The sequence below is a fragment of the Anser brachyrhynchus genome (assembly GCF_964034855.1).
Source record: "Anser brachyrhynchus genome assembly, contig: SCAFFOLD_160, whole genome shotgun sequence".
NCBI lineage: Eukaryota > Metazoa > Chordata > Aves > Anseriformes > Anatidae > Anser > Anser brachyrhynchus.
The window spans coordinates 239,796-260,841 of NW_027663930.1; the positions used below are offsets into that span (position 1 = coordinate 239,796).

Here is a 21,046-nt window from a genome sequence, read left to right on the forward strand (position 1 = left end):
ACGGATTCACTGCACTACATTCCCAGTGGTGCTAGTGCACTCTCTGGACTCACTGCAGTGCATCCCCAGTGGTGCCAGTGCACTCTTTGGACTCACTGAAGTGCATTCTCAGTGGTGCCAGTGCACTCTCTGGACTCACTGCACTGCATCCCCAGTGGTGCCAGTGCGCTCTCTGGACTCACTGAAGTGCATTCTCAGTGGTGCCAGTGCACTCTCTGGAGTCACTGCACTGCATCCCCAGTGGTGCCAGTGCACTCTCTGGACTCACTGCAGTGCATCCCCAGTGGTGCCAGTGCACTCTCTGGACTCACTGCAGTGCATCCCCAGTGGTGCCAGTCCACTCTCTGGACTCACTGAAGGGCATTCTCAGTGGTGCCAGTGCACTCTCTGGACTCACTGCAGTGCATCACCAGTTGTGCCAGTGCACTCTCTGGACTCACCGCACCGCATCCCCAGTGGTGCCAGTGCACTCTCTGGAGTAACTGCACTGCATCCCCAGTGGTGCCAGTGCACTCTCTGGACTCACTGCACTGCATCCCCAGTGGTGCCAGAGCACTCTCTGGACTCACTGCAGTGCATCCCCAGTGGTGCCAGTGCACTCTCTGGACTCACTGCAGTGCATCCCCAGTGGTGCCAGTGCACTCTCTGGACTCACTGAAGTGCATCCCCCGTGGTGCCAGTGCGATCTCTGGACTCACTGCACTGCATTCCCAGTGGTGCCAGTGCACACTCTGGACTCACTGCACTGCATCCCCAGTGGTGCCAGTGCACTCTCTGGACTCACTGCAGTGCATCCCCAGTGTTGCCAGTGCACTCTCTGGACTCACTGCACTGCATCCCCAGTGGTGCTAGTGCACTCTCTGGACTCACTGCACTGCATCCCCAGTGGTGCCAGAGCACTCTCTGGACTCACTGCACTGCATCCCCAGTGGAGCCAGTGCACTCTCTGGACTCACTGCACTGCATCCCCAGTGGTGCCTGTGCACTCTCTGGACTCACTGCACTGCATCCCCAGTGGAGCCCGTGCACTCTCTGGACTCACTGAAGTGCATCCCCAGTGGTGCCAGTGCACTCTCTGGACTCACTGCACTGCATCCCCAGTGGTGCCAGTGCACTCTCTGGACTCACTGCAGTGCATCCCCAGTGGTGCCAGTGCACTCTGTGGACTCACTGAAGTGCATCCCCCGTGGTGCCAGTGCACTCTCTGGACTCACTGCAGTGCATCCCCAGTGGTGCCAGTACACTCACTGGACTGACTGCACTGCATCCCCAGTGGTGCTACTGCACTCTCTGGACTCACTGCACTGCATCGCCAGTGGTGCCAGAGCACTCTCTGGACTCACTGCAGTGCATCCCCAGTGGTGCCAGTGCACTCTCTGGACTCACTGCACTGCATTCCCAGTCGTGCCAGTGCACAGTCTGGACTCACTGCACTGCATCCCCAGTGGTGCCAGTGCACTCTCTGGACTCACTGCACTGCAGCCCCAGTGGTGCCAGTGCACTCTCTGGACTCACTGCACTGCATCCCCAGTATTGCCAGTGCACTCTCTGGACTCACTGCACTGCATCCCCAGTGCTGCCAGTGCACTCTCTGGACTCACTGCACTGCATCCCCAGTGGTGCCACTGCACTCTCTGGACTCACTGCACTGCATGTCCAGTGGTGCCAGTGCACTCTCTGCACTCACTGCACTGCATCCCCAGTGGTGCCAGTGCACTCACTGCACTCACTGCACTGCATTCCCTCTGGTGCCAGTGCACTCTCTGGACTCACTGCACTGCATCCCCAGTGGTGCCAGTGCACTCTCTGGACTCACTGCAGTGCATCCCCAGTGGTGCCAGTGCACTCTCTGGACTCACTGCACTGCATCCCCAGTGGTGCCAGTGCACTCTCTGGACTCACTGCACTGCATCCCCAGTGGTGCCAGTGCACTCTCTGGACTCACTGCAGTGCATCCCCAGTGGTGCCAGTGCACTCTCTGGACTCACTGCACTGCATCCCCAGTGGTGCCAGAGCACTCTCTGGACTCACTGCACTGCATCCTCTGTGCTGCCAGTGCACTCTCTGGACTCACTGCTCTGCATCCCCAGTGGTGCCAGTGCACTCTCTGGACTCACTGTACTGCATCCCCAGTCGAGCGCGTGCACTCTCTGGACTCACTGAAGTGCATCCCCAGTGGTGCCAGTGCACTCTCTGGACTCACTGCACTGCATCCCCAGTGGTGCTAGTGCACTCTCTGGACTCACCGCACCGCATCCCCAGTGGTGCCAGTGCACTCTCTGGACTCACTGCAGTGCATCCCCAGTGGTGCCAGTGCACTCTCTGGACTCACTGAAGGGCATTCTCAGTGGTGCCAGTGCACTCTCTGGACTCACTGCAGTGCATCCCCAGTGGTGCCAGTACACTCACTGGACTCACTGCAGTGCATCCCCAGTGGTGCCAGTGCACTCTCTGGACTCACCGCACCGCATCCCCAGTGGTGCCAGTGCACTCTCTGGAGTAACTGCAGTGCATCACCAGTGGTGCCAGTGCACTCTCTGGACTCACTGCACTGCATCCCCAGTGGTGCCACTGCACTCTCTGGACTCACTGCACTGCATCCCCAGTGGTGCCAGAGCACTCTCTGGACTCACTGCACTGCATCCCCAGTGGAGCCAGTGCGATCTCTGGGCTCACTGCACTGCATCCCCAGTGGTGCCAGTGCACTCTGTGGACTCACTGCAGTGCATCCCCAGTGGAGCCCGTGCACTCTGTGGACTCACTGCAGTGCATCCCCAGTAGTGCCAGTGGACTCTCTGGACTCACTGAAGGGCATCCCCAGTGGTGCCAGTACACTCACTGGACTGACTGCACTGCATCCCCAGTGGTGCCAGTGCACTCTCTGGACTCACTGCAGTGCATCCCCAGTGGTGCCAGTGCACTCTCTGGACTCACTGCGCTGCATCCCCAGTGGTGCCAGTGCACTCTCTGGACTCACTGCTGTGCATCCCCATTGGTGCCAGTGCACTCTCTGGACTCACTGCACTGCATCCCCAGTGGTGCCAGTGCACTCTCCGGACTCACTGCACTGCATCCCCAGTGGTGCAAGTGCACTCTCTGGACTCACTGCAGTGCATCCCAAGTGGTGCCAGTGCACTCTCTGGACTCACTGCACTGCATCCCCAGTGGTGCCAGTGCACTCTCTGGACTCACTGCAGTGCATCCCCAGTGGTGCCAGTGCACTCTCTGGACTCACTGCACTGCATCCCCAGTGGTACCAGTGCACTCTGTGGACTCACTGCAGTGCATCCCCAGTGGTGCCAGTGCACTCTCTGGACTCACTGCACTGCATCCCCAGTGGTGCCAATGCACTCTCTGGACTCACTGCACTGCATCCCCAGTGGTGCCAGTGCACTCTCTGGACTCACTGAAGTGCATCCCCAGTGGTGCCAGTGCACTCTCTGGAGTCACTGCACTGCATCCCCAGTGGTGCTAGTGCACTCTGTGGACTCACTGCAGTGCATCCCCAGTGGTGCCAGTGCACTCTCTGGACTCACTGAAGGGCATTCTCAGTGGTGCCAGTGCACTCTGTGGACTCACTGCTGTGCATCCCCAGTGGTGCCAGTGCACTCTCTGGACTCACTGCACTGCATCCCCAGTGGTGCCAGTGCACTCTCTGGACTCACCGCACCGCATCACCAGTGGTGCCAGTGCACTCTCTGGAGTAACTGCAGTGCATCACCAGTGGTGCCAGTGCACTCTCTGGAGTCACTGCACTGCATCCCCAGTGGTGCCAGTGCACTCTCTGCACTCACTGCACTGCATCCCCAGTGGTGCCAGAGCACTCACTGGACTCACTGCAGTGCATCCCCAGTGGTGCCAGTGCACTCTCTGGACTCACTGCACTGCATCCCCAGTGGTGCCAGTGCACTCTCTGGACTCACTGTAGTGCATCCCCAGTGGTGCCAGTGCACTCTCTGGACTCCCGGCACCGCATCCCCAGTGGTGCCAGTGCACTCTCTGGGCTCACTGCAGTGCATCCCCAGGGGTGCCAGTGCACTCTCTTGACTCACTGCACTGCATCCCCAGTGGTGCCAGTGCACTCACTGGATTCACTGCACTGCATCCCCAGTGGTGCTAGTGCACTCTCTGGACTCACTGCAGTGCATCCCCAGTGGTACCAGTGCACTCTGTGGACTCACTGCAGTGCATCCCCAGTGGTGCCAGTGCACTCTCTGGACTCACTGCACTGCATCCCCAGTGGTGCCAATGCACTCTCTGGACTGACTGCACTGCATCCCCAGTGGTGCCAGTGCACTCTCTGGACTCACTGCACTGCATCCCAAGTGGTGCCAGTGCACTCTCTGGAGTCACTGCACTGCATCCCCAGTGGTGCCAGTGCACTCTCTCGAGTCACTGCACTACATCCCCAGTGGTGCCAGTGCACTCACTGGACTCACTGTACTGCATCCCCAGTGGTGCCAGTGCACTCTCTGGACTCACTGCAGTGCATCCGCAGTGGTGCCAGTGCACTCTCTGGACTCACTGCACTGCATCCCCAGTGGTGCCAGTGCACTCACTGGACTCACTATACTGCATCACCAGTGGTGCCAGTGCACTCTCTGGACTCACTGCACTGCATCCCCAGTGTTGCCAGTGCATTCACTGGACTCACTGTACTGCATCTCCAGTGGTGCCAGTGCACTCTCTGGGCTCACTGCAGTGCATCCCCAGTGGTGCCAGTGCACTCTCTGGACTCACTGCAGTGCATCCCCACTGGTGCCAGTGCACTCACTGGATTCACTGCACTACATTCCCAGTGGTGCTAGTGCACTCTCTGGACTCACTGCACTGCATCCCCAGTGGTGCCAGTGCACTCTTTGGACTCACTGAAGTGCATTCTCAGTGGTGCCAGTGCACTCTCTGGACTCACTGCACTGCATCCCCAGTGGTGCCAGTGCGCTCTCTAGACTCACTGAAGTGCATTCTCAGTGGTGCCAGTGCACTCTCTGAACTCACTGCACTGCATCCCCAGTGGTGCCAGTGCACTCTCTGGACTCACTGCAGTGCATCCCCAGTGGTGCCAGTGCACTCTCTGGACTCACTGCAGTGCATCACCAGTGGTGCCAGTGCACTCTCTGGACTCACCGCACCGCATCACCAGTGGTGCCAGTGCACTCTCTGGAGTAACTGCACTGCATCCCCAGTGGTGCCAGTGCACTCTCTGGACTCACTGCACTGCATCCCCAGTGGTGCCAGAGCACTCTCTGGACTCACTGCACTGCATCCCCAGTGCTGCCTGTGCACTCTCTGGACTCACTGCACTGCATCCCCAGTGGTGCCACTGCACTCTCTGGACTCACAGCACTGCATCCCCAGTGGTGCCAGTGCACTCCCTGCACTCACTGCACTGCATCCCCAGTGGTGCCAGTGCACTCACTGGACTCACTGCAGTGCATTCCCTCTGGTGCCAGTGCACTCTCTGGACTCACTGCACTGCATCCCCAGTGGTGCCAGTGCACTCTCTGGACTCACTGCAGTGCATCCCCAGTGGTGCCAGTGCACTCTCTGGACTCACTGCACTGCATCCCCAGTGGTGCCAGTGCACTCTCTGGACTCACTGAAGTGCATCCCCCGTGGTGCCAGTGCGATCTCTGGACTCACTGCACTGCATTCCCAGTGGTGCCAGTGCACACTCTGGACTCACTGCACTGCATCCCCAGTGGTGCCAGTGCACTCTCTGGACTCACTGCAGTGCATCCCCAGTGTTGCCAGTGCACTCTCTGGACTCACTGCACTGCATCCCCAGTGGTGCTAGTGCACTCTCTGGACTCACTGCACTGCATCCCCAGTGGTGCCAGAGCACTCTCTGGACTCACTGCACTGCATCCCCAGTGGAGCCAGTGCACTCTCTGGAGTCACTGCACTGCATCCCCAGTGGTGCCAGTGCACTCTCTGGACTCACTGCAGTGCATCCCCAGTGGTGCCAGTGCACTCTCTGGACTCACTGAAGTGCATCCCCAGTGGTGCCAGTGCACTCTCTGGACTCACTGCAGTGCATCCCCAGTGGTGCCAGTGCACTCTCTGGACTCACTGCAGTGCATCCCCAGTGGTGCCAGTGCACTCTGTGGACTCACTGAAGTGCATCCCCCGTGGTGCCAGTGCACTCACTGGACTCACTGCAGTGCATCCCCAGTGGTGCCAGTACACTCACTGGACTGACTGCACTGCATCCCCAGTGGTGCTAGTGCACTCTCTGGACTCACTGCACTGCATCGCCAGTGGTGCCAGAGCACTCTCTGGACTCACTGCACTGCATCCCCAGTGGTGCCAGTGCACTCTCTGGACTCACTGTACTGCAGCCCCAGTGGTGCCAGTGCACTCTGTGGACTCACTGCTGTGCATCCCCATTGGTGCCAGTGCACTCTCTGGACTCACTGCACTGCATCCCCAGTGGTGACAGTGCACTCTCTGGACTCACTGCACTGCATCCCCAGTGGTGCAAGTGCACTCTCTGGACTCACTGCAGTGCATCCCCAGTGGTGCCAATGCACTCTCTGGACTCACTGCAGTGCATCCCCAGTGGTGCCAGTACACTCACTGGACTCACTGCTGTGCATCCCCAGTGGTGCCAGTGCAGTCTCTGCACTCACTGAAGTGCATCCCCAGTGGTGCCAGTGAACTCTCTGGACTCACTGCAGTGCATCCCCAGTGGTGCCAGTGCACTCTCTGGACTCACTGCACTGCATCCCCAGTGGTGCCAGTGCACTCTCTGGACTCACTGCACTGCATCGCCAGTGGTGCCAGTGCACTCTCTGGACTCACTGCACTGCATCTCCAATGGTGCCAGTGCACTCTCTGGACTCACTGCACTGCATCCCCTGTGGTGCCAGTGCACTCTGTGGACTCACTGAAGTGCATCCCCATTGGTGCCAGTGCACTCTCTGGACTCACTGCACTGCATCCCCAGTGGTGCCAGTGCACTCTCTGGACTCACTGTACTGCATCCCCAGTGGTGTCAGTGCACTCTCTGGACTCACTGCACTGCACCACCAGTGGTGCCAGTGCACTCTGTGGACTCACTGCTGTGCATCCCCATTGGTGCCAGTGCACTCTCTGGACTCACTGCACCGCATCCCCAGTGGTGTCAGTGCACTCTCTGGACTCACTGCACTGCATCCCCAGTGGTGCAAGTGCACTCTCTGGACTCACTGCAGTGCATCCCAAGTGGTGCCAATGCAGTCTCTGGACTCACTGCAGTGCATCCCCAGTGGTGCCAGTACACTCACTGGACTCACTGCACTGCATCCCCAGTGGTGCCAGTGCACTCTCTGGAGTAACTGCAGTGCATCACCAGTGGTGCCAGTGCACTCTCTGGACTCACTGCACTGCATCCCCAGTGGTGCCAGTGCACTCTCTGGACTCACTGCACTGCATCCCCAGTGGTGCCAGAGCACTCTCTGGACTCACTGCAGTGCATCCCCAGTGGTGCCAGTGCACTCTCTGGACTCACTGCACTGCATCCCCAGTGGTGCCAGTGCACTCTCTGGACTCCCGGCACCGCATCCCCAGTGGTGCCAGTGCACTCTCTGGGCTCACTGCAGTGCATCCCCAGGGGTGCCTGTGCACTCTCTTGACTCACTGCACTGCATCCCCAGTGGTGCCAGTGCACTCACTGGATTCACTGCACTGCATCCCCAGTGGTGCTAGTGCACTCTCTGGACTCACTGCAATGCATCCCCAGTGGTACCAGTGCACTCTCTGGACTCACTGAAGTGCATTCTCAGAGGTGCCAGTGCACTCTGTGGACTCACTGCAGTGCATCCCCAGTGGTGCCAGTGCGCTCTCTGGACTCACTGCAGTGCATCCCCAGTGGTGCCAGTGCACTCTCTGGACTCACTGCACTGCATCCCCAGTGCTGCCAGTGCACTCTCTGGACTCACTGCACTGCATCCCCAGTGGTGCCAGTGCACTCTCTGGACTCACTGCACTGCATCCCCAGTGGTGCCAGTGCACTCTCTGGACTCACTGCAATGCATCCCCAGTGGTGCCAGTGCACTCTCTGGACTCACTGCACTGCATCCCCAGTGGTACCAGTGCACTCTGTGGACTCACTGCAGTGCATCCCCAGTGGTGCCAGTGCACTCTCTGGACTCACTGCACTGCATCCCCAGTGGTGCCAATGCACTCTCTGGACTCACTGAACTGCATCCCCAGTGGTGCCAGTGCACTCTCTGGACTCACTGCACTGCATCCCAAGTGGTGCCAGTGCACTCTCTGGAGTCACTGCACTGCATCCCCAGTGGTGCCAGTGCACTCTCTCGAGTCACTGCACTGCATCCCCAGTGGTGCCAGTGCACTCACTGGACTCACTGTACTGCATCATCAGTGGTGCCAGTGCACTCTCTGGACTCACTGCAGTGCATCCCCAGTGGTGCCAGTGCACTCTCTGGACTCACTGCACTGCATCCCCAGTGGTGCCAGTGCACTCACTGGACTCACTATACTGCATCACCAGTGGTGCCAGTGCACTCTCTGGACTCACTGCACTGCATCCACAGTGTTGCCAGTGCATTCACTGGACTCACTGTACTGCATCTCCAGTGGTGCCAGTGCACTCTCTGGGCTCACTGCAGTGCATCCCCAGTGGTGCCAGTGCACTCTCTGGACTCACTGCAGTGCATCCCCACTGGTGCCAGTGCACTCACTGGATTCACTGCACTACATTCCCAGTGGTGCTAGTGCACTCTCTGGACTCACTGCAGTGCATCCCCAGTGGTGCCAGTGCACTCTTTGGACTCACTGAAGTGCATTCTCAGTGGTGCCAGTGCACTCTCTGGACTCACTGCACTGCATCCCCAGTGGTGCCAGTGCGCTCTCTAGACTCACTGAAGTGCATTCTCAGTGGTGCCAGTGCACTCTCTGAACTCACTGCACTGCATCCCCAGTGGTGCCAGTGCACTCTCTGGACTCACTGCAGTGCATCCCCAGTGGTGCCAGTGCACTCTCTGGACTCACTGCAGTGCATCCCCAGTGGTGCCAGTGCACTCTCTGGACTCACTGAAGGGCATTCTCAGTGGTGCCAGTGCACTCTCTGGACTCACTGCAGTGCATCACCAGTGGTGCCAGTGCACTCTCTGGACTCACCGCACCGCATCCCCAGTGGTGCCAGTGCACTCTCTGGAGTAACTGCACTGCATCCCCAGTGGTGCCAGTGCACTCTCTGGACTCACTGCACTGCATCCCCAGTGGTGCCAGAGCACTCTCTGGACTCACTGCACTGCATCCCCAGTGCTGCCTGTGCACTCTCTGGACTCACTGCACTGCATCCCCAGTGGTGCCACTGCACTCTCTGGACTCACTGCACTGCATCCCCAGTGGTGCCAGTGCACTCTCTGGACTCACTGCAGTGCATCCCCAGTGGTGCCAGTGCACTCACTGGACTCACTGCAGTGCATCCCCAGTGGTGCCAGTGCACTCTCTGGACTCACTGAAGTGCATCCCCCGTGGTGCCAGTGCGATCTCTGGACTCACTGCACTGCATTCCCAGTGGTGCCAGTGCACACTCTGGACTCACTGCACTGCATCCCCAGTGGTGCCAGTGCACTCTCTGGACTCACTGCAGTGCATCCCCAGTGTTGCCAGTGCACTCTCTGGACTCACTGCACTGCATCCCCAGTGGTGCTAGTGCAATCTCTGGACTCACTGCACTGCATCCCCAGTGGTGCCAGAGCACTCTCTGGACTCACTGCACTGCATCCCCAGTGGAGCCAGTGCACTCTCTGGAGTCACTGCACTGCATCCCCAGTGGTGCCAGTGCACTCTCTGGACTCACTGCAGTGCATCCCCAGTGGAGCCCGTGCACTCTCTGGACTCACTGAAGTGCATCCCCAGTGGTGCCAGTGCACTCTCTGGACTCACTGCAGTGCATCCCCAGTGGTGCCAGTGCACTCTCTGGACTCACTGCAGTGCATCCGCAGTGGTGCCAGTGCACTCTGTGGACTCACTGAAGTGCATCCCCCGTGGTGCCAGTGCACTCACTGGACTCACTGCAGTGCATCCCCAGGGGTGCCAGTACACTCACTGGACTGACTGCACTGCATCCCCAGTGGTGCTAGTGCACTCTCTGGACTCACTGCACTGCATCGCCAGTGGTGCCAGAGCACTCTCTGGACTCACTGCACTGCATCCCCAGTGGTGCCAGTGCACTCTCTGGACTCACCGTACTGCAGCCCCAGTGGTGCCAGTGCACTCTCTGGACTCACTGCTGTGCATCCCCATTGGTGCCAGTGCACTCTCTGGACTCACTGCACTGCATCCCCAGTGGTGCCAGTGCACTCTCTGGACTCACTGCACTGCATCCCCAGTGGTGCAAGTGCACTCTCTGGACTCACTGCAGTGCATCCCCAGTGGTGCCAATGCACTCTCTGGACTCACTGCAGTGCATCCCCAGTGGTGCCAGTACACTCACTGGACTCACTGCACTGCATCCCCAGTGGTGCCAGTGCAGTCTCTGCACTCACTGAAGTGCATCCCCAGTGGTGCCAGTGAACTCTCTGGACTCACTGCACTGCATCCCCAGTGGTGCCAGTGCACTCTCTGGACTCACTGCACTGCATCCCCAGTGGTGCCAGTGCACTCTCTGGACTCACTGCACTGCATCCCCAGTGGTGCCAGTGCACTCTCTGGACTCACTGCACTGCATCTCCAATGGTGCCAGTGCACTCTCTGGACTCACTGCACTGCATCCCCAGTGGTGCCAGTGCACTCTGTGGACTCACTGAAGTGCATCCCCATTGGTGCCAGTGCACTCTCTGGACTCACTGCACTGCATCCCCAGTGGTGCCAGTGCACTCTCTGGACTCACTGTACTGCATCCCCAGTGGTGCCAGTGCACTCTCTGGACTCACTGCACTGCACCACCAGTGGTGCCAGTGCACTCAGTGGACTCACTGCTGTGCATCCCCATTGGTGCCAGTGCACTCTCTGGACTCACTGCACCGCATCCCCAGTGGTGTCAGTGCACTCTCTGGACTCACTGCACTGCATCCCCAGTGGTGCAAGTGCACTCTCTGGACTCACTGCAGTGCATCCCCAGTGGTGATAGTGCACTCTTTGGACTCACTGATGTGCATTCTCAGTGGTGCAAGTGCACTCTCTGGACTCACTGCACTGCATCCCCAGTGGTGCCAGTGCGCTCTCTGGACTCACTGAAGTGCATCCCCAGTGGTGCCAGTACACTCTCTGGACTCACTGAAGGGCATTCTCAGTGGTGCCAGTGCACTCTCTGGACTCACTGCAGTGCATCCCCAGTGGTGCCAGTGCACTCTCTGGACTCACCGCACCGCATCCCCAGTGGTGCCAGTGCACTCTCTGGAGTAACTGCAGTGCATCACCAGTGGTGCCACTGCACTCTCTGGACTCACTGCACTGCATCCCCAGTGGTGCCAGAGCACTCTCTGGACTCACTGCACTGCATCACCAGTGGTGCCACTGCACTCTCTGGACTCACTGCACTGCATCCCCAGTGATGCCAGAGCACTCTCTGGACTCACTGCACTGCATCCCCAGTGGAGCCAGTGCGATCTCTGGGCTCACTGCACTGCATCCCCAGTGGTGCCAGTGCACTCTCTGGACTCACTGCAGTGCATCCCCAGTGGAGCCCGTGCACTCTGTGGACTCACTGCTGTGCATCCCCATTGGTGCCAGTGCACTCTCTGGACTCACTGCACTGCATCCCCAGTGGTGCCAGTGCACTCTCTGGACTCACTGCACTGCATCCCCAGTGGTGCAAGTGCACTCTCTGGACTCACTGCAGTGCATCCCAAGTGGTGCCAATGCACTCTCTGGACTCACTGCAGTGCATCCCCAGTGGTGCCAGTACACTCACTGGACTCACTGCACTGCATCCCCAGTGGTGCCAGTGAACTCTCTGGACTTGCTGCACTGCATCCCCAGTGGTGCCAGTGCACTCTCTGGACTCACTGATGTGCATCCCCAGTGGTGCCTGTGCACTCTCTGGAGTAACTGCAGTGCATCCCCAGCGGTGCCAAAGCACTCTCTGGACTCCCGGCACCGCATCCCCAGTGGTGCCAGTGCACACTCTGGGCTCACTGCAGTGCATCCCCAGTGGTGCTAGTGCACACTCTGGAGTCACTGCACTGCATCCCCAGTGGTGCCAATGCACTCTCTGGACCTCCGGCACCGCATCCCCAGTGGAGCCAGTGCACTCTCTGGACTCGCGGCACTGCATCCCCAGTGGTGCCAGTGCACTCTCTCGAGTCACTGCACTACATCCCCAGTTGTGCCAGTGCACTCACTGGACTCACTGTACTGCATCATCAGTGGTGCCAGTGCACTCTCTGGACTCACTGCACTGCATCCCCAGTGGTGCCAGTGCACTCTCTGGACTCACTGCACTGCATCCCCAGTGGTGCCAGTGCTATCCCTGGACTCACTGTAGTGCATCCCCAGTGGTGCCAGTGCACTCTCTGGACTCACTGCAGTGCATCCCCAGTGGTGCCAGTGCACTCTCTGGACTCACTGAAGTGCATTCTCTGTGGTGCCAGTGCACTCTCTGGACTCACTGCAGTGCATCCCCAGTGGTGCCAGTGCACTCACTGGACTCACTGCACTGCATCCCCAGTGGTGCCAGTGTACTCTCTGGGCTCACTGCAGGGCATCCCCAGTGGTGCCAGAGCACTCTATGGACTCACTGCACTGCATCCCCAGTGGTGCCAGTGCTATCCCTGGACTCACTGTAGTGCATCCCCAGTGGTGCCAGTGCACTCTCTGGACTCACTGCACTGAAGCCCCAGTGGTGCCAGTGCACTCTCTGGACTCACTGCACTGCATCCCCAGTGCTGCCAGTGCACTCTCTGGACTCACTGCAGGGCATCCCCAGTGGTGCCAGAGCACTCTATGGACTCACTGCACTGCATCCCCAGTGGTGCCAGTGCTATCCCTGGACTCACTGCAGGGCATCCCCAGTGGTGCCAGTGCACTCTCTGGACTCACTGCACTGAAGCCCCAGTGGTGCCAGTGCACTCTCTGGACTCACTGCACTGCATCCCCAGTGCTGCCAGTGCACTCTCTGGACTCACTGCAGGGCATCCCCGGTGGAGCCAGTGTACTCTCAGGACTCACTGCAGTGCATCCCCAGTGGTGCCAGTGCACTCTCTGGACTCACTGCACTGCATCCCCAGTGGTGCCAGTGCACTCTCTGGCGTCACTGCACTGCATCCCCCGTGGTGCAAGTGCACTCTCTGGACTCACTGGAGTGCATCACCTGTGGTGCCAGTGCACTCTCTGGACTCACTGCACTGCATCCCCAGTGCTGCCAGTGCACTCTCTGGACTCACTGCACTGCATCACCTGTGGTGCCAGTGCACTCTCTGGACTCACTGCAGTGCATCCCCAGTGGTGCCAGTGCACTCTCTAGAGTCACTGCGCTGCATCCCCAGTTGTGCCAGTGCACTCTCTGGACTCACTGCAGTGCATCCCCAGTGGTGCCAGTGCACTCGCTGGAGTGACTGTAGTGCATCCCCAGTGGTGCCAGTTCACTCTCTGGACTCGCGTCACTGCATCCCCAGTGGTGCCAGTGCACTCTCTGGACTCGCGTCACTGCATCCCCAGTGGTGCCAGTGCACTCTCTGGACTCACTGCAGTGCATTCCCGGTGGTGCCAGTGCACTCTCTGGACTCACTGCAGTGCATTCCCGGTGGTGCCAGTGCACTCTCTGGACTCACTGCAGTGCATCCCCAGTGGTGCTAGTGCACTCTGGACTCACTGCAGTGCATCCCCTGTGGTGCCAGTGCACTCTCTGGACTCACTGCACTGCATCCCCAGTGGTGACAGTGCACTCTCTGGACTCACTGCACTGCATTCCCGGTGGTGCCAGTGCACTCTCTGGACTCACTGCAGTGCATCCCCAGTGGTGCTAGTGCACTCTGGACTCACTGCAGTGCATCCCCAGTGGTGTCAGTGCACTCTCTGGACTCACTGCACTGCATCCCTAGTGGTGCCAGTGCACTCTCTGGACTCACCGCACTGCTCCCTGAGTGGTGCCAGTGCACTCTCTGGACTCACTGCACCGCATCCCCAGTGGTGCCAGTGCACTCTCTAGAGTCACTGCGCTGCATCCCCAGTGGTGCCAGTGCACTCTCTGGACTCACTGTACTGCATCCCCAGTGGTGCCAAAGCACTCTCTGGACTCCCGCCACCGCATCCCCAGTGGTTCCAGTGCACTCTCTGGACTCACTGCACTGCATCCCCAGTGGTGCCAGTGCACTCTCTGGACTATACTGCTCTAGCTTAAAGCAAAGCTTTCCTCATTGCTCTCATCTCCTTTGACTTGAGTGCTGTCATCCTTCTACCAGAGCTTTAAAAACTTCATTACCACGAATGAAGGAAGACCAGAGCAATCAGAGAGGGTAGCAGAGGGTATAACTTAAGGAGCTGTTACTAGGATTTTTTTGTTGTTCCTGGTGGACTATTTTTCTCCTTGCCAGCAAGGAGGGAAAACCAGCAAGTTGTTTTCTCCAAGATTTTTTTTTTTAGGTTTAAGAACACGGATTATGTTGTAGCAATTTCTTCGCTGTAAAGCGTCAGCTGAGAAGTCTAACAGTAAGAAGGGCAAGGGAAAACTGAATGCTGATGCAGAGAGTGCCAGCAGACATCATCCTCATTCCACGGGATGTTTGTAGCTATGGCAGTTGAAGTCTACACTTCCATATGCTTAACATACCCTATTTATAAGCCAATTTTAGCTGACCTAGCATGTATCAGTAGTACAGTTAGAGCCAGCAGCCTGCAGGAAAAAGTGGGCACAGGTGTTTCCATAGCAAGGCCTGTGAGTGTCTCCCATACATACTTCCAGTCTAAGCAAGCACATGAAAGGCTTGGCTTGTCGCTTACCTAAGGAACCAGGAAAACAAGGGGAAGCTAGATTTTGCTTGTGTCCTAATGCCCATATAAAAATAAAGACAGATGAAATACCCTTACTACCTTGTTAAATTCCATAAGCCGGAAGAGAACGTGCTGCACACAGGTACAAGTAAAATCCCTTGCTGGCAGGTTTGCAGAAACAAATTTTTTATTTACACAGGCAAGTCTTATCTTTAAGATAAGACCCCATTTACCTCTTTACATTTCTCGAATATTTACATGACTTCATGATGCTCCAAGAAGAGAGTGATGAACAAAAAGATTACAGAAACTGTCAAAAGCATAGCAAAAAAAACCCAACCTATCATTGTGCTTTAAAACTTATGAGCTAGAATAATGTAGAAGAAATGTAGTTTTAGCACTTTGGTCCTAACGGTCATGCTCTAGAAGACACTTAAATAGCAGAGGGGATTTCAGAAGTGACCGTATCCAGAGGTTGCCAGTGACAATTCATGAGTGAATCGTAGAGTTCTTCGCTTGTCTCCGTGAATTGTCTGTTCATTTCATCAACATCCAAGTAGAGCTGTGGATCTGAAAATAAAAGCCTGGTAAGTCCAAGTATCAAATCTGAGGCATGCGCACAAAAAAACTTCACGTGAAATGGCTAATAAAATGTATTTTAAGCTAAGTGTAATAAGCTATTAGATCTACTAATTTTAGTGAGGTATTTAGTCCTCTAAAATTTTGAGCCTCACAACTCCAACTTTTGGGAATTTGTATATTAGAAGGCTGGGACTAGAACTGTCTTTCAAGATAAAGACAAAGACAATGTTTAAGATAGTAAAGATAACGTTTACGGATAATCAGCCATGAAACCCTCCCAAGAGTCATTTAATTCACTTCTACGGCAATACACGTTACATAGGATAGTTTCTAAACACTAACACAAAATGCCTCCACGTGAGGAACTTTGCAAACCTTCCAGGACACAAATATGTTTTGTACCGTATTTGTAAGTGCAAGCTGAATCCTCCTTTTGGAATCTGCAACATAAGCTTTTACCTCAGGGTGGAGAACAAAGCTTTTGCATATTACTGAGTTTCTAATATAAAATCTGTTTAGCGGAACCAATACAAAGAACAAAATTCTGTCTTAGACCATTTTCAAATGGGAATGAAGGCACAGGTACAAGAAACCTGCTGCGAAGCATTGACAGTGTCCCGTTTTACTTGATGCGGTCAGTGTATGCTGTATCAGCTTTAAAACCCCAGCTGATTGCAGATCAACCCCACAGAGGTTTGACCTCAGCTGAACTTTCAAGATGTTCTTCATCCAGTAGAGGTTGGCTTGTATTGTTAAAAGGCACAAGGATGGCTAAACTCAAGTGACAATGATAGAACCCTTATTACCGTCAGTAATTAGGTCATCACCGATTGCAGTCATAACTGAAGATTCCTGAAAGACAGAAAAGGCTAAGTTTAATCATAACTCATTTCAGAAAGCATCACAGATTCAAAGTGCTGCAGTCTCAACCCATTCCTTCTTCCTACAACTACAAGGATAGATGGCATTTTATCTACTTATTTTTAGAAGAAAGCCAATATTACAGTACAGGTTGGAAGGGACCTCCGGAGGTCACAACTAATACATTGACCACGATAAGTCCACTTACAACAACTGTTTAATTTGCTTTAAGCAAAGCAAATCAGAAGAACAGGAACAGAAGAAGCGTACGCAATTATGCTGTCAAAACCATTCTTTGGTATGCGTGAACAAATAATGGTGTATAAATCACTAATTCTATGGATTTACTATTTAAGCACTTAAATACAAACACCTCTGAATGGAATCTGCTCTTTTAACTTCACACTAAGCAGAAAGCATGTTTTCAACTTCGGATTCTTTTTGCTGATTCACACAAATCTGTACAACGTATTATCTGTGAAATATTTTCTTTACAGCAAGCGTGCAGTATCTTTACCTCAAAAACAGCTGGAGCCATTAAAGAATCTCCTAAAGAGCAGTCTCCAACAGCTTGCATGCTGTCATAGGGAGCATAGGAGCTGTAGTTGTAGTCAGCGTGAGCATCTTAACTCCTCTGCGAGTGGTAGTTCTGGTAATCTTGGCAATAATCATTATAGTTGTATGACTGGTACCGCTGCAATTCTGCTTTCAGTCTGAAACATGAGAAGTTGCATACAGTCAGAGAACAGAAACTGTAAACCCAGTTCTGAACTTAAACAATTTGTCAGCTTACATACTTCAAAACTTAAAAGGAAGCTTTCCTAAACAGTCACCTAAGTGACAGCTTAAGTCACAGCTCAAAACCTCATTTCTATAGAAGCAAGCATCCTCACCTTTGCCAATACCAGAAGGAATTGTTCTCATGGATTAACTCCAGAGCCTTGACATGGTTACCTGTACACATCAAGTATTTTTAGCGTTGGCATAAGCAAGCTGCTGCTAAGTCTCTGTGCTTTGCTAAAGATTGATTTAAGACCAGAGACATTTATCAAGCACAGCTGCTTTAAAGATGCAGTCTTAACCCTTCTATCTTTTGTTTGGTTAATTACTAGATCTTATTTCCAGAAAGAAGTGAATGGAGTCAGATTATCCATTTCAAAGAAGCATCTGACGCTGCCTGTCAGTTTGCCATGTCTACCTCCACCTGCTCAGTTTTTTTGTTTGTTTAAAGTCCATTAAACATTCAACAGCTGCCAACTATACCGCTCAGGTGAAGTCAGTCTTGCTTAACAACACAATCGCGATTCTCCAGCATGACGCCTTATTATTAGTGGGAGAATTACAAAATACACTGGTTCTTAAGAAGAAAGGGCCAGCTGATTAGCTTTCACTACTTTCCCTTTCAAGATTTTCTCAGGGGCAGCTTCAGACTAATGACAAGAACCAAGACAAGTGCTATCTGTACTAAAACTGAGGTACACTGCATAAAGAACATTCAGATAACCCAGCTGCATATTCAAAAAAATCCGCTGTTTAGACTTGTCTTCACTGATTCTGTACAGGCAGACCTCCTGTGGTTGCAGTGCCCAGTTTCTCTGACTTGAATTGGGGATGCAGAGAAGTGAGTTCTATGCTTTTGGGGAAGAATACAAGCTGAAGGCATTCTGAAATAGCTTCCAAACTCAGCAAACATGAGGGACAAACTAATCCAATGGCTGGGTATTTCAATGCTAAGAGAGCACGGTACTCAGCCATTCAGAAACGTATTACTGATGTGTATTTTAATACCTACATTTGTTTCAATACTGCAAAGCTACACAAGTTCTAATAAAGAGGTAATCCATTGTCTTGTTACTGTAGTAAACAAACAGAAGATACATCATCTTAGGTCTTCTGCTTCCAACTGCACTCTTCCTACATACAGTTGTGTAGGGAAGGAAAATCTGAAAATACTGTTGACGTTCTTCTGGATAGCCGAAGCAAGAAAACATGTTTGTGGCTTATTCTTGTTTTCAAAATAAAACAATATTAATTTAATCAAAAAATTTTGGCAAAGAAGTTTGGACAGTGCTCTCTTGGAGAAGAGCATTTCCATTCTAAAGCAGAAGGAGGCAACATTTGCAGAATTATGCTAGGTAAACAGAAACAGAAGTGTCATTTTTTACTATTTAACAGAACACACAAGCTAACCTCATGAACATACTGAAATTGTTTATATGAAGTCCTGTTTTGTCAGTATCCTGGATCAAAGTTCATCAAATTTGGTGTCAATTCTTTAACCGTTCAGAGACCTGAATTGCCTTAAATAAGTGATAGAACTGAGCCGGTAGAGTAAGAAACCCTCTCAGGAAGTGCTAAGCTTTAAACTCCCCATTGCCCTAAGCTCATGAAAAGCAAAGAATAGCATTCTAAACCTGTTCTAGTAATAACGCCGAATAACAAGTATAGTAATAACACTCGAATGCCTCTAGTAATAACACTCGAATGCCTTCAAGACGTGCTTTTAGGAGCCATGGAGAAGAACCCTCTGGTAAGACCACCATTATAAAGTACTGAGTGTTGTTTTACACTTAAAATAGAACTATCTGTTACAGTCATTCATCAGCTTTCCCTAGGCTGCTGCTCTCTCACTACTGAATGTGATCCTGCTCTCAGTTTCCCACTAACTTTTTCCCCCAGCGGTTATGGCCTCTTTTCATCTATGACACTTTTAAGGGACTACACCGTGTTGAAAAATGCTGGTTAACATTTCCTTTTACACAAGGTGCCTCATCGAATTTTCCTGACTAAACCAAACCCCAGAACCTTAACTAGAAGAGGAAGCACACAAACACACACGCCTCCCTGGCCACCATATCTCCCCAAAACATATCTGTTCAGTAACAGACCAACTGTAAGAATACTGCGATTAAAATCAGTATAGCTCTATACACTGCTTTTGTTCGGGATTACTAGCTAATGTCCTTCCCCTTACCCCTTCTGGAATTAATACTGAATTCTGTACTCTAAAATGTGGTTCTTAAGTCATACAAATGACATTTAACAATCAGAATTTTTCCACACAGTGATCCTCAATAAAAACTTCAATCCTCTACTGCAGTCTTTCAACAAATTAAAGGAATACAAAACTGGCTAATAACTGTTCAGTGATTTTTGGACCTTTGTAGCACTAGAGTAACAGCAGTACACTCTGCAGCATAGTTGCAAGTACGTGGGAATAAGATACTCTCTCTCATCTCTTTTTTTCTCTGAAAAGTGTGAGGCCTCTATTTCACCCTACTAAAGATTTTACCACCAACTGTACTGCTAGCATTGAGACACTACAACTTCTGTGCTTGTATGAGATGCAGGACAGGTTCCTTAAGGTGTCGCAATTTTTTGTCTAAACCTAGTGTTGAGATCAAAAAAGGGATTGCTACTAATTGCGTACGTATCAATAACCAGGACAGAAGACATGCTGCATATAGGAATTAAACTTTTTCTAAAGCTCTAGTACATGAACATATCAAATCCCGCAGATTTTTTCTAGTATGGTTTCAGAGGTCTTACTTGATGGACATAAGCGCACAAGTGAAGACAAAAGATACTCTGTTTACCTGAAGTACTGGTTTGCAAGTACTGCTTCTCTTCTGTCCTTCCCAAAATAAACTGTGAGGCAGCTGCAGACTCTGCACCTGAACACTCTGAGTGAACACCGAATGTAAATGATGGCAAGGCAGCATTTTGTGGACGCAGCCGCAGCACCAAAACCTGCAGAAATAAGTGAATGTCAAGTCCGTAACCCACGGTGTATCTGCAGTACGTGAAGGTTTGAACTACATTCTAGTCCTGATCTTTCCAGTCAAAACTGTTTAACAAACAACCCACCAAACAGTAAAACAAACAAGAAAACCCCATGCTTCCTCTCTACATAAAACTTTTCACAACTGTGTTTTCTGCCCACCACCTGGCTTTAAAAAGTATACGAACTTCTTTGAAAGATCATGTTTTTAGTCTGAACTCCAAATGAACAACGTGTAGGGCATGTAAAGAACAAGCACGTCATTAATGAAAGCTTTTCTCTAAAAAGGATAAACTTATTCTTGGGGAAAAGTGTGGAAACAGATGTTATCTAGGCAATATTCCTACAGGAAAAACGAATAATTTTGCCACACCTCAAAGGAAAAAATAATTGTGCTTAACAGGTAAGAAAATAAAAAAAATCAGAGCAAACCAAAAAATAAATCACAGAATATGCATCCTCGTTTTAATCATTAAGTATTACCTCTGAGCTCTGCTTTGGTGCTTGGCTTTGCACTTTCACAGGCTACACACTTCGTGGCCTCTGCTTTGTTTTGAACCAAGCAGGTCTCCCAATCCCAGCTTCCTTCGGGCTTCTTGAATTTGTCTAAATCCAGAAATTCTCCAGAAGGAGCAGAAAATGCAGATGCACTGCTACTGGTCACAGGTGTTGGACCCTCTGTGAGACAAACAAGACAGTTAACCATCCTGTTTGAACATGAACTATAAAATGAACATTAACTTTTAAATTTGATTTGTCAAATCCCACAGAAATGTTCAAAATTACTCCGCAACTCCCCCCCCCCCCCCGCCCCTGAAAAAAATAAAAGCCACCAAAAACCCACAAAGAAACAAAGAAACAAACAAAAAAACCAGAGTGGAACTCAAAGCTTCCAAACAACACACAACTCTGTTCAGCACACAAGCTTCTGCTGCT

At 52.9% G+C, this 21,046-nt stretch overlaps 1 long non-coding RNA gene across 1 annotated transcript; it reads right to left on the bottom strand.

The window, feature by feature from the left end:
- Positions 1–14,288: 14,288 nt before the first annotated feature.
- Positions 14,289–20,913, bottom strand: LOC308191374. The gene is made up of 4 exons (XR_013947924.1): positions 20,594–20,913; positions 19,926–20,079; positions 16,847–17,042; positions 14,289–16,320 (listed from the first exon to the last, which is right to left on the bottom strand). It is a non-coding gene; the product is annotated as an uncharacterized lncRNA (long non-coding RNA).
- Between the last annotated feature and the right edge of the window lie 133 nt (positions 20,914–21,046).